The following is a 15,397-nucleotide window of genomic DNA, read 5'->3' as shown; positions in this document are numbered from 1 at the left end:
GATTCGTGTATTTTTTACCACGTGACTGTGGCCACATCCATATTTGGTGATAAAGCTGGATTGATACTCTATCGCTGAGCAAAGAGCGATTGATATCTGACCAATGAAAGTAGCCTACCCGTTTTTCCTCCCCACCAAAAACGAGCTTCCTCATCTGGGCTAAAAAAACAATCGCTCGTCGCCCAGCGATGGAGTATAAATTTATCTTACAGTATGTACACAAAGCCAGCTGATTTCCAAGGTCGCGTCGACGTGCGTAGAAATTATTCAGACATTGTAAAAATCTCGGGGAAAAATCTTATTAAAATGCCAGTTTTTCCTCATCATGATGCCCAGCTTCCATTTCGAAAATGTTCATTTACTTCAGTTAGCCTATGATAAAAAAAATTACGACTTGATCGCAAAGAAATTTTACCCCCCCCCCCCTATTATTGACAATACATTTTGTTGGCCATCTGCAACATCGGGGTTTTGCACTTTTCTCCTGGTATTTTTACTTTGCAGTTTGGTCAAGTATATTTTTAAGTAGAATTGCTTCGAGTCAAAACTTTATAAAAAAAACCACTGTTGACTGTTTTGAATATCTGATTGTTTGTCATAAATATTCCTATTTTATATGTAACTTTTTAAATTACAAAATTTATATTTAAAATTTTTTAATTGCAAAATGGTGTTATGATTTGAAACAGCAATTTTAATACAACCACATGATGGTCGTGCAATAAATTACCAGCCCTCCCCTCACAAAAAAATCCAAACGGCATGCCAAAAATGCTTTCCCGCCCTCTCGGCCTGCCAAAATCGTTTGCCCCTCTCGCCCTGCAAAAATATTTTTTCCCTAGCTCATGGCAAATTCCTGGGATCCCAATTTCTAAACCTTAAAATTGGCTAGATAAATTTTTCGAGTTTAGCAAACAGGAAAATAAGCATTCCTGTACTGTTTCTTTGAGCATTTTATTTAAAAAGTGCCCAAGAACCCCCGGGCAAAGAATGTATGACAAAAATTGCCCCCCCCCCCCTCCTGTGGGCTGGTAAAAAAATTCTTTAAAAAAAACAGTGGTTGCACTTGGGGAGTATATTTTTCTTGACATCCCCACCCAGTTTTAAAGCCTTGTCAGCCTTAAAACCCCAATTTTACAAAAAAAATTTTGATTTTGCCCCCTTTCTGGTGTCGCCACTGGTAATAAATATTGCACATCCCCATGTCAAAGTAGGGAAGGTCTGCAATGTTAAAGGAGAAAAAGTTCACTATGTCGGATTAGGTCCTCTACATGTATGTCGACAGAATAGTAAGGTTCGCAATGTCGAAGGTACTTGTGAATTCGGGTTTACCAAGTCGTTATGTCAAATCTATCTGAACCCAAATATAAACTCTAACTCTAAACCTTGATCCTATCTTCAAACCTATTTCATATAATATAAATTCGACATATTGATCCTTATTTATATTCAACAAAGCAGACCTTATTTTATATTCGACAAAGCGAACCGTATTTCATGTTCGACATTGCGAACTGTCTGGTATAGGAAAGTACCAATTTGACATAGTAAATCTTCAACATAACAAGCCTACACTTAACATAGCAGGCGACGCGTACACCGATAACAAATTGTGTGTATTTAAAGAAATAGACAATCAACAGCATAAATGAAGCAAAACATTGTAGGGTCCCGATTGACTGTATTTTCTTTGCTTTTTATTTCACTGTAACATAAAACATGCACAGACAAAGTATAAAATACAAAATATTTATTTACACAAAATATTGAGGTTTCATTAGTACCATGACATTACATATAATTCACATGATATTACATGTACCGTACTGACGCGAGTATAGTCCCACCTTCAAGTAAACTCCCCCCCCGCCCCAATTTTTCCCCCAGTTTTGGAAGAGTGTCCCTGGACTGGACCTAGAGCTAAATGCTAGGATCAATCATGGTTGACTTCAAACAAAAATTGTAGGCCTATGTGTTTTGAATAAATTTGTACTCATGTCATACTCTATTAATGATTTCAAAATGGAATCAATGCATTTTGAAATCATTAATAGAGCATGACAAGAGTACCAATTTATTCAAAACACATGGGCCTACAATTTTTTTTTTTGAGACAACTATGATGGATCCTAGCATTTAGCTCAGTCCAGGGACACTCTCCAAAACCGGAGAGAAAAAAACTTTAGCTGTCAAAAAACAGTGCATAATTATCAGTGTGGTATCATTCTAGTCCGGATTCGGACTAAGCCAGGGATTTTCTGGCAAATTTGAGCTCGGATACGTGACAGATTTTTCGGACAGGTAATCAGGTACCCGAAATTGATTATTATTGATTTTTTTTTTGGTTTCCGAGTGTCTCTGGACCTATAGCTAAATGTCAGTATCATTCATGGTTGACTTACCAAAAAAAAAAATTGTGTTTTTTCAATATGCAAAGTGATAATTTGTATTCATGGATACAACTTTCAATTCATTTTGAAATCATTAGAATAGAGTGTAACTAGAGTCAACCATGAATGATCCTGGCATTTAGCTCTATGTAGGTCCAGGGACACTCCGAAACCAAAAAATAAGTAATGTAACCTTTTTTGGCATTATCAGTTTTGTTGTATTGATTACACATTAGAACTAGAATTTTGCTGTTTATGGCTTACATGGTTCTGACACTTTGCATCGACCACAGTGCATCCACATCGATGTGCGTTGTTTAAAAAAAAATGTGTCAGCTTTTAAGAATTTCAATTTTGCACATTACTTTTTTTTAATTGCCAAAATGCAAGATTTTTTGTATGTCTTGGAAAGATGAAAACCCAAAATGAAGTGGAAAAAATGATCCAAAAATGCACTAAAAAGGTGCATCTCTATTTTTTGTGCCAACAAAAAACACCCCAAAACAAACATAGCAATTATCTGCTTAGGGTTTTTATTTTATTACTTTCTTCTGAGACAAACCTCATAATACAATGTACACTAAATATTTCATCCTGAATCCTGGTACGCACCTGTTAAGAAACCAGGGGATCGGAACCCTTAGAGGTTCAGACGGTGTCTTTTTCTCATGGGGACGTACTTAGAGGTATGACCCCTTAAACCCCTAGATTTTAAGGAGTTCAGTTGAACCTCCAAGCGCATTCAGAGAAATAGTTGGAGGTTTGCGCCATGCAGAACCATTTTCATTCAGAGGTTTCCTGCAGAATTGTGCATTGTGCTTGGACAATTTCTGTTTCTAAACCCCAAGCACACACAGGGGTGGTTCAGGGGTTTCTGCTGGTGTGTGAATAACTTGAGTGACTTACAATTTCATTCCTACATTTGGAGGTTCAAACCCTTGAAGATTCATGCCCATCTCTGAACATGCCTTTTTTTAAAATCTGAAGTGCACTGAAGCATGAAGTAACTGAAAATTTCATCTACTTTCTCTTAGTTTTCAACTATTATATAAAAGGAAACCTTGAGGATGGTCAGATTTCGATCTCATTAATTCTACGTTGGTTGAAAGACGCTCAATTCCAGTTCTATTCGATTGCTTTCAGTAATGCGTGTACGGAAGCCAAAGGTTTGCAAAACAGCTCGACATCTACAGCGTCATGTAACATCAATCGTATTGCAGAAGCCCAGATCCTATAGTGAACAGTCACCTGTCATAAAATAATAAAAACAACAACAATAATAATAATAATAATAATAGGCTTTAAAAATCGGCATAGCTTATTTTTACTATGCACCGCTTGATTTTTGGAAAGCGATGCACACCTCGCCGTTGCTTAGTAATCACATCGCCAATCGTGATTACAGCCGATAAGGCAACGAAAAAAGAAAACCCTGTTCTACGGGCCCGACCGACCCAGATATTGAACAAATTGGGAAACAAAATTTCCTGTACAAATGAATACGGTAATACCGACCCAAATTTTGACAATTTCAGGAACAACTTTTTTTTTTTGTATTTTCCCAAATTGCAAATACATGTATTTACAGATTTTGGTGATTTTTTTGGGTCATTTCAAAAAAAAAAAAAAAAAAAAAGCCCGACCGACCGACCCTACTTGAAAGGTCCGTCCGCCCGTAGAACAGGTTTTCTTTTTTTCGTCGCCTAATTGAAATTTATTCAAAGGCCACAAAATACACTTTTACAACATGTAATACGGTAATGCTAATTCATGAACGTTCATTTCCAAAGCCGGGTAATCCTGTTAAAGATTGAGAAAGGTACATTAAGTAGCAAGATAATTTGGTTCTTGCATTCATGTGACAAGCGTCATCATTCGAGAGTTGAGATATCTTCAACTAGCAAAAGTGACGTCATGTCATTGTTTTTGTCTCACTCGGCTCAGCGATTTGTATGATTTATCGGTTCAGTCAGTAAACATGCATGAAACACTCCCGGAAACACTGAGCATGTGTGAAAATCGCTTTTCTGCAAATATCCAGTGTGCACAGTACATGATTGATACACTGTACAGGGAAACTCAAGCTTACAATATTAACATGTACATCCAATGGCAATGCAGTCCTATCCTACAACATACTTGTACATGTTCAGTTCATCACTTCATTATTTTGATTTGAATTTTGATCAACCATGTCATGTCGATGTCAACATCAAAAAACATGAACAGCATCAGCATCAGTAAAACAACGTCTTTCACAATGATCACGCGTTTATGTGACTCTGTATAGTGATCACGGAAAACCGTGATTAAGGATCATATTTCTGGGGTCAAACTCGGCAAATTTATCGGTCACGGAAATGCGAGATCAACAAAATTCGGTCACGCGATTCCGTGATACATGCATTGTAAACAACAAAATACCCCAACTTCCAAAAAGAAACTCCTGTACAAAAAAAAGAAACTCCTAAGAGTTTTACCTTTAAATCAATAGATAAACACCTCGTCTACACAAATGTGCAAAAAGATTGAGCAGAAATTGAAGGTAAAAGTACGAAAATCGGCATGGAACTCATACTATTGGAGCATGAAAATACCCACGTTTTGGACTTTTTCTTGGCTGTGAACAGGTCAGAGGTCGTCAGACTACCCGGAAGCGATGCTTAGAAGTTGGTACGTAATTTATGGACGGTGATTTCCCTTTCAATGTCGAAAACAAACCAATTTAGCCCTGTTTTTCAGGTTTCCGAGCGGAGTCGAATATTGTAGATGGCGCTGCCGGATTATCGCGGGAATTAGTGACCAAAGCGGTCACGGAAAACCAGGACGGACCAGACTGGTCATGTCAGCTAACATGTTTTTGACTTTTGGTGTAAACACATTAAGATTTCACACTCATGTTAACATATTATGTCACTTGTCCAAAAGCATTCACATCAAATATTTCTCTCCTATCCCTATCGTATCTGTTCATAGATATCTGCTGCATATTTCTCAAAATGTATACACCAAATTGGCGATATAAAGTTTAAATGTTAAAATCTGTTATAAAATACTTCATCGACATCTGCTGTAATTCTAGTTTACACCCTGATAGCACCATATTAGAATTGTAGCCTTTTAGCAGTGTTGTCGTCTTTGCTTCTCAATTATCTAGTCAGCCAACTTTTTACTTATGTCCAATTTAGACTAAAGCGCATACAACTTAAGCCTCACTCGCATTGACATTCTAATTTTCAGGCAATAAGGGAGAAAAGCAGCTCTATTCAGTGGCACGTTTTCACCCTACAGCATGTCCAACTCAATAATAAGAACACTGCGGACATTGATACATTACATCTGACAGTTCCTTGCCATTCAAAACTCAAATAATGGATGGACTTCAATATTGGTTCCAGAAATTGGCCAATTCTGCACAATTAGCCTACAGGTTGATACAAAATCACTCAATACTGAAACTCTGACAAAAGTGGTAACCTTTTAATAAAAAACAACCAAATTATGGTTCATGGATTACCAGAGGAGTGTGCAGCACATTGAAAGTGGGAGGGGGGGCAGGTTGTTCAGTTCCCCCGAAAGGAGTCTGATTAGGAGCAAATTTTGATGTTTAAAATATGTTTCCCCTGAATACCCCAAATGACCAACAAAAGTGGGGGCCATGGCCCCTGCCCCCCCCCTTGCGCATGCCACTGTGGCTTACAAATGGTGTCAGGTTCAACATTTTCAATCAAGTTTGACATTTTATTTTTGTTTTAGTTCATTGTTATTCTCATACTGTGACAAGGTTATTGAAACTGACACTATAAATCAACTTGTTGACCTATTTGTAATGTTTTTACACATCTCAGACATGTATCAATGAATGGTTAATGTGTTTGTGTGTCACCAAAAAACTCAGCTTGTTATACTTGCCTTTATAATATCAAAAGTCAAAGTTGTTGTTTTGTGAAATAACTATGAATGTGACGTGATGAAGAAAGATAAATTATTTGTTGCTAAAACCAATTTTGAGATATGGCTGAAAAGTCATGTAAGTTTCTTCTTAGTGATGAACATACAAGCCAATGAGATGGGTTGTTAATAGTTACAATCCAGTTCATCTAATTGTTCTCAATTAATTGAATTTATACTGACTTTAATAGAACAAAGTACAAAAAGTAAATTTATTGAGAATTGTGTGAATAGAATAAGTGAAGTAAACTAGCAGAAGATTAAAAAGTTATCACTGTTGAATTGTAATTTGTAAAATATCTTGATAATAAATTTTACAAGCAATTAATTTTTGGATGTTAGCTCTTGTCATCTCATCATCCCATAATACAACGGAAATGATTGCCCTTCCCATGGACCTGAAATAGCAGCATCTTTGTAATCCTTTTGGTAATAAAAAGATTAAGGAACATTCATACTTTACTTCATAATATTTGCAGGCAGTTCCTTACATGAGATTACATCACATTTGTCATCACTCACATTGTGTTATAACACAGAGACAAATAAGCTTAAATAAGCTTAACAGACTGACTACTACATAATCCAAACCAGAATCCTATGAGCTAATTGATGCACTGCAGCTTATAACTGTGTTCAAGTTTCATGACACTAATAAAGACCTAACTCATGAACCAATGCTTGCCATGGTTCTACTTGTTTGAATATCAATTCATGTTGCATTTAATTTTTTATCATCATTGTACATTTGTTTGATTTGTCATGTGGAATCTTCGTACAGAAGGGGTTCTAATTCTTCCTTCACATAAACATTCCACCTAAAGCTTCTTACACAAGAATCTATTGTCAAACATATAACTTATTGATATTTACTCAAAATTACAGCTGATAATCATCAAATAACACTTTTTCAATAAATCTGAAGATGTTAGTAAAGATTACAATATTCACAACCATCATTAGACTTTGCTCACATTCAAAAATTATGTTCCAAAATGAAGCAGAAATGTTATCTATGTATTGAACTAAAAGGATTTAGTTGATTGATATTTGAAGTTGATTATTTCAATATACATTCATGGCTGATGAGATAAATAAGTGATTATAAAAAAACACCCCAATTTTGTGTGTGACAGAAATTGACACCAAGCGAGAGAGATTTGGATTGAAATCACATTCATTTGGGTAATGATATCTCAATGTATGCAAACATCATACCTGTCACATCTCACTTCCCCATTTCAATACTGACATGAATGAGACAATTACACAATGTTCAATTTGCGGTTCAAACATGTTGGATTCCTCTCATGAAAATGGGTCAGGTAACCATCACATTTCTTAAACCAAACTTCCTTTTATCAATGATTGTTCAATAGAGCATTCCTACGCTGTCATTAAACACAGGGAGAAATGTACTGATAGGATACAAGAAACTAGCTTTTCCTGATAGCTAATATTATATAATGTCATTTATACCTATCATTGTAAAACAAAGAATGATTGAAATTGATGTAAAATCAAATATTGTTAATTGGAATATCTAAAATGTATCAACCTTCAGTCTCCTGTCATTCACTCATAAGACAGTGATCAAACATTACCTTCAAAGTTCAATAATGAAACATAAAGACTTTTTTTAAAGGTTATTAATTTTTTTACAATAATGTGAAGAGAATTGTAAATGTCAAGTTGACTATATCAGACAGCGTGTAAATTAAGAGGACATTTCCCTTTTGATAATAAATTCCCTATAGTCATCTTCAATTGCTAACATAATATGCAACAGTATGTAAAGAATATACTATTACTTTTATGAGTTCAGGTATATTTTATTTTATAGACTTTTAAGATTGTTTAACCTTTCCTTGACGATTATGGTTTACACTAGAAATTTGAAAGAAAGAATGTGTTGTTTCAACTTCAGCAATGACTTTGAAGTCAGCAATATAGCTTTGTGTTATCTACTGTTACTAATATTTATCAATACTGACAGTAACATCACTTTGTACTGTCAGCAATAGATAGTGCTAAGTGTTGCTATCTGCAGTAGGTAGCACCAAGTGATATTGCTATCAGATGTAGATAGCACAATGTGATGATGTTGTTATCAGCAGTAGATATTCACATGTTAGTAATTATTGAGTAGCAACACAGTGCTGTCTATAAAAGACATTTAATTGTAAAATCAGCTTGCTATCACTGAATACAGTTTATTTTGAAACCAATGTGCTGTTCATTGAACACAGCTTATTGTGAAACCAGTGTGCTGTATACTGAAGACAGTGTATTTTTAAACCAGTTTGCTGTTAACTGAAAAAGTGTGTGAAATCATTCTGCTGTCTACTGCAGACAGATTAATGTGAAACCAGTGCAATGTTATATCCAAGGACCATTTGTTGTGAAACCAGTGTGCTGTATACTGAAAACAGCTCATTGTGAAACCAGTGTGCAGTTAATTGAGGACAGTACATTGTGAAACCAGAGCGCTGTCTTCTGAAGACAGTACACAAAGTCGATGTGAAATTATTGTTCTTTCTACCAAAGATGATCCATTTGAAAACTAATGTGGCCACTCTTGAAGATAACACATTTAAAATGCTAGTACTATTTAGAGGTTAATAACTGCGCATCGGTTATTTGGAGGCATTGTGAAAATCTAAACATTTTGCCTTTGAACCGAGGAATATCCCGAGGGCGAGCCCCGAGGATATTCCGAGGTCCAAAGCAAAATGTTTAGATTTTTCACAATGCCCATATATTACCGATGCAAAGTTATTAACCTCATTCATAACCGTCTACTTTAATCTCTTCACCTTACAAAATAACACAAAATTTTGCTCAAATGTTTATAAAAATAGATGAGTATTACATCGCCCCTTGCCAAAAATCGATCAGGCTAAAACAGAACGACCAACAACAAAAGTGCGAATCACAATCTGTGCAAATATGGTAGCGCCGCAATCCAAATACGGCAGCCAGCGCCAACAAGAGTTTGTTGGACGCACAATACCGCCGCATCGCAGAAGTCAATTGTGTGCGACATTGGAACAATTACGCATTTTGCGGTCAATTGTGAGATATTAATGACCTCGATTTGCGTTCGCGTTTTTGCAAATAATAAAATATGATTGGATCGCACGCATCGCGTTTATTAATGAGGTTATGAATAGTGATCAAATAATTATCTTTACTCTCTTTACCTTGAAGTAAATTGACTACTCAAGATGTAGTGGAATTAAAGCAAGTTCTACTGATAAGAATAATATTTGGGTAGAAATTGTTCATGTTTATTTCATATAAAAAATCTTCTGTGAAGGTCAGTGGGAGATAAGACAACAATGTAGTGTTTTCAAGTGCTACTTCTAATATGTAAACACACTTCTCCCCTTAATGCATGTTGATTCCCAAAGCTATTGATGTTAGCAGGAAAAATTATACACCATTAAATACCCTTTAAGTAGAATAAGCTCTTGTAGACATAACCAGCTAATGGCTGAAGAGAGCATTATATCCTCAACAAATTTAATCTTTCCCTGCCAGAATATGATGGAAACTGTCACACTGTCCTCTGTGGTAATGCATTAAATGGTAGATGATCTTGTTAAAGAGCATTTCCTGCTGGTTGTAAAAACACCATTACAATTGGGACAAGATTAGGGCAATGCAATAGAAGGTATCATGGTGAAACAAGAATATATAAGGTATATCTGAATGTATCAAATGTACATCAAAGGAAATCTTCCACAATAAATAACTAATACACATGTGTGCATACAAAACAAATACCGTCATGTCAATTAGAACCTACAGGCAGCTCCCATTGGGTAAAGATACAAATATTGCACAGGCATGTTTTGGGGTTGATTTTTTTTAGAATTCTATTGTCAAAGACAGATGCACTGACATGCATATCCATCTTAATGCATTACATTCACATGATCAAACTGATGGATGCATTCATTTCCAGGCAAAGAAATTGAATTAATTTCACACAAAATCCTTTGTTGCTTTTTGTGCAGCTGATTGTATGGAAGTGACATGAGTTGAATTTGAACCAATTATTTATTGATGTTCATTGGCAACCTACGACATTGGACATGTGTGAATGTGACATACTTTTTAATGCTTAAATGGTGTCTTTTTTCTTACCCTCTAAATGGTGTGAAGTTTCTGAAGTGTTTGTTTGTTTCTGATGTTTGTAGAATAAGAAAAAAATTTAAAACTTGATTTCTTATCTTCATTAATATAACTAAATTAGAAAGCCTCTTTACACATTGCCACATCGCTAAATGATGACAAATATATGTAGCATAGGTTTAATGACAAATCATTATGTTGCTTATTTAGTTAAGGTGTAGTGTGTTAATCCATACCATTTACTCAAATTTGATTTGTTGGCTGTCGTCGACCCTCAAATTCTTACAAGTGTTTATCAAAAACTACCATTTCAAAATTGAGTGATTTTCAACTCAACAAAGGTTTCCATTAGACATTTCCGTTCAATGTTTTGTAACATTAGCTTGGCCATCAGATAGTGAAGAATGACTGGACAATTTGTCACATCAGCCCATTGCAGAGCAGACTTGACAGGAAAGCATGAACTGAGTGTGTCCAGTCAGTTAGAAAGCTGTCATGCAAGCTAACATGTTTTTCACTTTTTGGTGTAAACACATTAAGCTTTCACACTCATGTTAACATATTATGTCACTTGTCCAAAAGCATTCACATCAAATATTTCTCTCCTGTCCCTATCATATCTATTCATAGATATGTGCTGCATTTTATTTCTTCAAATGTATATACCAAATTGTCTAAATAAACTTTAAATGTTAAAATCTGTTGAAATATTTCATCTGCAGTATTCCTAGTTAACACCTTGATAGCACCATATTAGAATTGTAGCCTTTTAGCAGTGAAAGCTGTTGTCGTCTTTGCTTCTCAATTATCTAGTCAGCCAACTTTTTACTTATGTTCAATTTTACTAAGCGCATACAACTTAAGCCTCACTTGCATTGACATTCTAATTTTCAGGCAATAAGCGAGAAGACCAGCTCTATTCAGTGGCACGTTTTCACCCTACAGCATGTCCAACTTAATAATAAGAACACTGCGGACATTGATACATTATATCTGACAGTTCTTTGCCATACATTCTCGAATAAATGGATGGACTTCAATATTGATTCCAGAAATTGGCCAATTCTGCACAATTAGGCTACAGGTTGATACAAAATCACTCAATACTGAAACTCTGACAAAAGTGGTAACCTTTTAATAAAAAACAACCAAGTTATGGTTCATGGATTACAAATGCTGTAAGGTTGTTTCAACATTTTCATTCAAGTTTTACATTCTATTTTTTGTTTTAGTTCATTGTTATTCTCATACTGTGACAAGGTTATTGAAACTGAAACTTTAAATGAACTTGTTGACCTATTTGTAATGTTTTTACACATCTCAGACATGTATCAATGAATGATTAATGTGTTCAAAGTTATTGCTTTATGAAATAAATATATTTGTGACATGATAAAGAAAGATAAACTATTTGTTGCTAAAACCAATTTTGAGATATGGCTGAAAGGTCATGTAAGTTCCTTCTTAGTAATGAACATGCAGGCCAATGAGATGGGTTGTTAATAGTTACAATCCAGTTATAAATCTAATTGTTCTCAGTTAATTGATTTTCTACTGACTTTAATAGAACAAAGTACAACAATTTAATTGATTGTGAATTGTGTCAATAGAAATAAGTGAAGTAAACTAGTAGAATATTAGAGGGTTATCTGTGGTGAATTGTAATTTATAAAATATCTTGATAATAAATTATACAAGCAATTAATTTTTATGTGTGATTTCTTGTCATCTCATCATCCCATGAAACAACTGAAATTGTTAAGAAATGATTACCTTTCCAATGGATCTGGAACAGCAGCATTTACCTAATCCTTTTGGTAATAAAAAGATTCATACCTGACTTTATAATATTTGCAGTCAGTTCATTTCATGAGATTACCTCACATTTGTCATCATTCACATTGTGTTATAACCCAGAGACAAATAAGCTTAACAGATTGACTCATAAATACTACATAATCTAAACCAGAATCCTATGAGCTAATTGATGCACTGCTGCTTATAATTATGTGCAAGTTTCATGACACTATTAAAGACCTAACTCAAGAACCATTTGTTTAAATATCAATTTGCGTTGCATTGTTTACATGCTAATTAAAATTGTATCATCATTGCACAGTTGTTTGACTTGTCATGTGGAATCTCTGTACAGAAATGGTTCTAATTCTTCCTTCACATAAAACATTCCCCCTAAAGCTTCTTACACAAGAATCTATTGTGCAAACATATAACTTATTGATATTTGCTCAAAATTACAGCTTATAATTAATCAAATAGTGCTTTTTCAATAAATCTGAAGATTTTAGTAAAGATTACAATATTCACAACCATCATTAGAATTTGCTCACATTCAAAAATGATGTTCCAAAATGAAGCAGAAATGTTATCTATGTATTGAACTAAAATGATTTAGTTGATTGATATTTGAAGTAAAGTATTTCAATATACATTCATGGCTGATGAGATTAATAAGTGATTCTCAGAAAACAATAATTTTGTGTGTGACAGAAATTGACACAAAGCGAGAGATATTTGGATGAAAATCACATTCATCTGGGTAATGATATCTCAACGTATGCAAACATCATACCTGTCACATCTCCATACTCCATTTCATTATGAATGAGACAATTACACAATGTTCAAATTGCGGTTCAAACATGTTGGATTCCTGTCATGAAAATGAGTCAGGTAATGATCACATTTCTTAAACCAAACTTCCTTTTATCAATGATTGTTCAATATAGCATTCCTAAGCTGTCAATTACACATAGGGAGAAATGTACTGATAGGATACAAGAAACTAGCTTTTCCTGATAGCTAATATTACATAATGTCATTTATACCGATCATTGCAAAACAAAGAATGATTGAAATTGATGTAAAATCAAATATTGTTAACTGGAATATCTAAAATGTATCAACCTCCAGTCTCCTGTCATTCACTCACAGAGACAGTGATCAAATATTACCTTCAAAATTCAATAATGAAACATATCGACTTTGTTTAAAATGTTATTAATTTTACAATAATATGAAGAGAATTGTAAACGTCAAGTTTACTGTTTCAGACAATGTGTAAATGAAGAGGACATTTCCCTTTTGATAATAAATTCCCTATAGTCATCTTCAATTGCTAACATAATATGCAACAATATGTAATAAAGAATATACTATTACCTTTATGAGTACATATATATTTTTACAGACTTTTAAGATTGAATAACCTTTCTTTGATGACTATGATTTTGACTAAAAATTTGTTAGAAAAGAATAATGTGTTAACAGTATGGATAGAATTGACCATTGTTTAAATAAAGACAATGACTTTCAAATCATCAATATATCTTTGTGTCATTTACTGCTACTAATATTATATCATAAATGACAGTAAAATCACTCTGTAAATAGCACAAAGTGATGTTGACATCGGCAGTAGATACCATGCATCACCTAGGTTTCATTATCATTGAGGTATAGGACTTTTTATTTTTTCGGAGAAGAGCAGGTAGGGTAACTACTTGATTATATTTCTACATGTTCATACTACAAACTTTGAAAATTTTAGAAAATTTGCATGAGTCCGTTTTTTTTAAATCACATTTTTGTTCCTAAAATGGGGGTTATAGCGCCCTCAATGGGCACTCTCTCCATAGGGCTACATGTAAAGACCAGTTATAGACAAATGGCCCTAAAATAAAACAGACTCGTTCATTTTTCCTCAAATTTTGCATATGATGTAGATTTAACATCTGGAATGTAATGCAAGTGGTATCGTTGCTGCTCTTCAAAATTCATTTTTAAAATGTCCGCCCCAGACCAAGGTCAGCACCAATTGATGTTGCTATCAACAGTAGATAGTACCAATTGATGTTGCTATCAACAGTAGATAGCACCAATTGATGTTGCTATCAGCAGTAGATAGCACCAAGTGATGTTGCTATCAGCAGTAGAGCACCAAGTGATGTTGCTATCAGCAGTAGATAGCACCAAGTGATGTTGCTATCAGCAGTAGATAGCAACATCACTTGGTGATAGCATATAGCACCAAGTGATGTTGCCATCAGTAGTAGATAGCACCAAGTGATGTTCCTATCAGCATTTTTTGATAGCACCAAGTATTAGCATTACATAGCAACACATTATCTTGCTATAAGCAGTTGATAGCACAAATTGATATTGCTATCAGCTGTATATGACGTCAAGTGATATTGCTGTCAGCAGTAGATAGCACAAAATGAAATTGCTATCAGCAGTAGATAGCACAAAATGTTTTTATTGATGATCACATAAATGCACACTCTCTGTGTTGTTTATGTCATCAAGTGTCACTTTTATTTGGATGGTAACCATGATAATAGACTTTCTGGTCCATGATCTCCATAAATTTGTACTAAATTTTCACCAAAATATATATTTTGCATTTTTAAAACTAATAAAACTGAGTTCTGTATATGCTAGGTGTATTATGTACAGACCATCTTTATTTGTATGATGAATTTTACACAACAATTACATTTTACTATTTCTTTTAAGGATAATGGATAGTGCTATTATTTACATGCCACGCAGTAGAAGATTTGATCAAGATGAGTTAGATATACCCATATCATATCAAATATCTGTAAACATATTATTATTCATCTTTTAAATCTGCCAGATGCAAGAAGCATAATGTACTTCCTGTTTGATGAAATAGAGTGATAAAACAATATCTGTTGCTAAAGCCCATTAGCGTGAGAAAAATGTAATTCATAATTGTGTGTCAAATTTACTGTAGAATTTAGAACAACAATGTTTGTAAGGTTTTGTAAAGTATAGATTTCATAAGGTAATGACTAGTCCAGCCTATGTTTATTCATGTAAACATACTATTACCAGTTCTAGATCATCAATATGTTTATAAACTGCCTTGC

The 15,397-nt window shown here is 34.3% G+C and overlaps 1 protein-coding gene and 1 long non-coding RNA gene across 2 annotated transcripts in view; one reads left to right on the top strand and one right to left on the bottom strand.

Annotated features, from left to right (window-relative positions):
* The window catches only part of LOC140148695 (uncharacterized), a 389,432-nt gene that overhangs the window by 201,357 nt on the left and 172,678 nt on the right, over positions 1–15,397 (top strand). The gene's annotated exons all lie outside the window — the stretch shown is intronic.
* Positions 1,676–5,223, bottom strand: LOC140148696 (uncharacterized). Its single transcript, XR_011858513.1, has 2 exons — positions 4,871–5,223; positions 1,676–3,638 (listed from the first exon to the last, which is right to left on the bottom strand). It is a non-coding gene; the product is annotated as an uncharacterized lncRNA (long non-coding RNA).

Source organism: Amphiura filiformis, chromosome 3, assembly GCF_039555335.1.
Source record: "Amphiura filiformis chromosome 3, Afil_fr2py, whole genome shotgun sequence".
Lineage (NCBI taxonomy): Eukaryota > Metazoa > Echinodermata > Ophiuroidea > Amphilepidida > Amphiuridae > Amphiura > Amphiura filiformis.
This window is presented reverse-complemented; position numbering and strand designations above follow the sequence as displayed.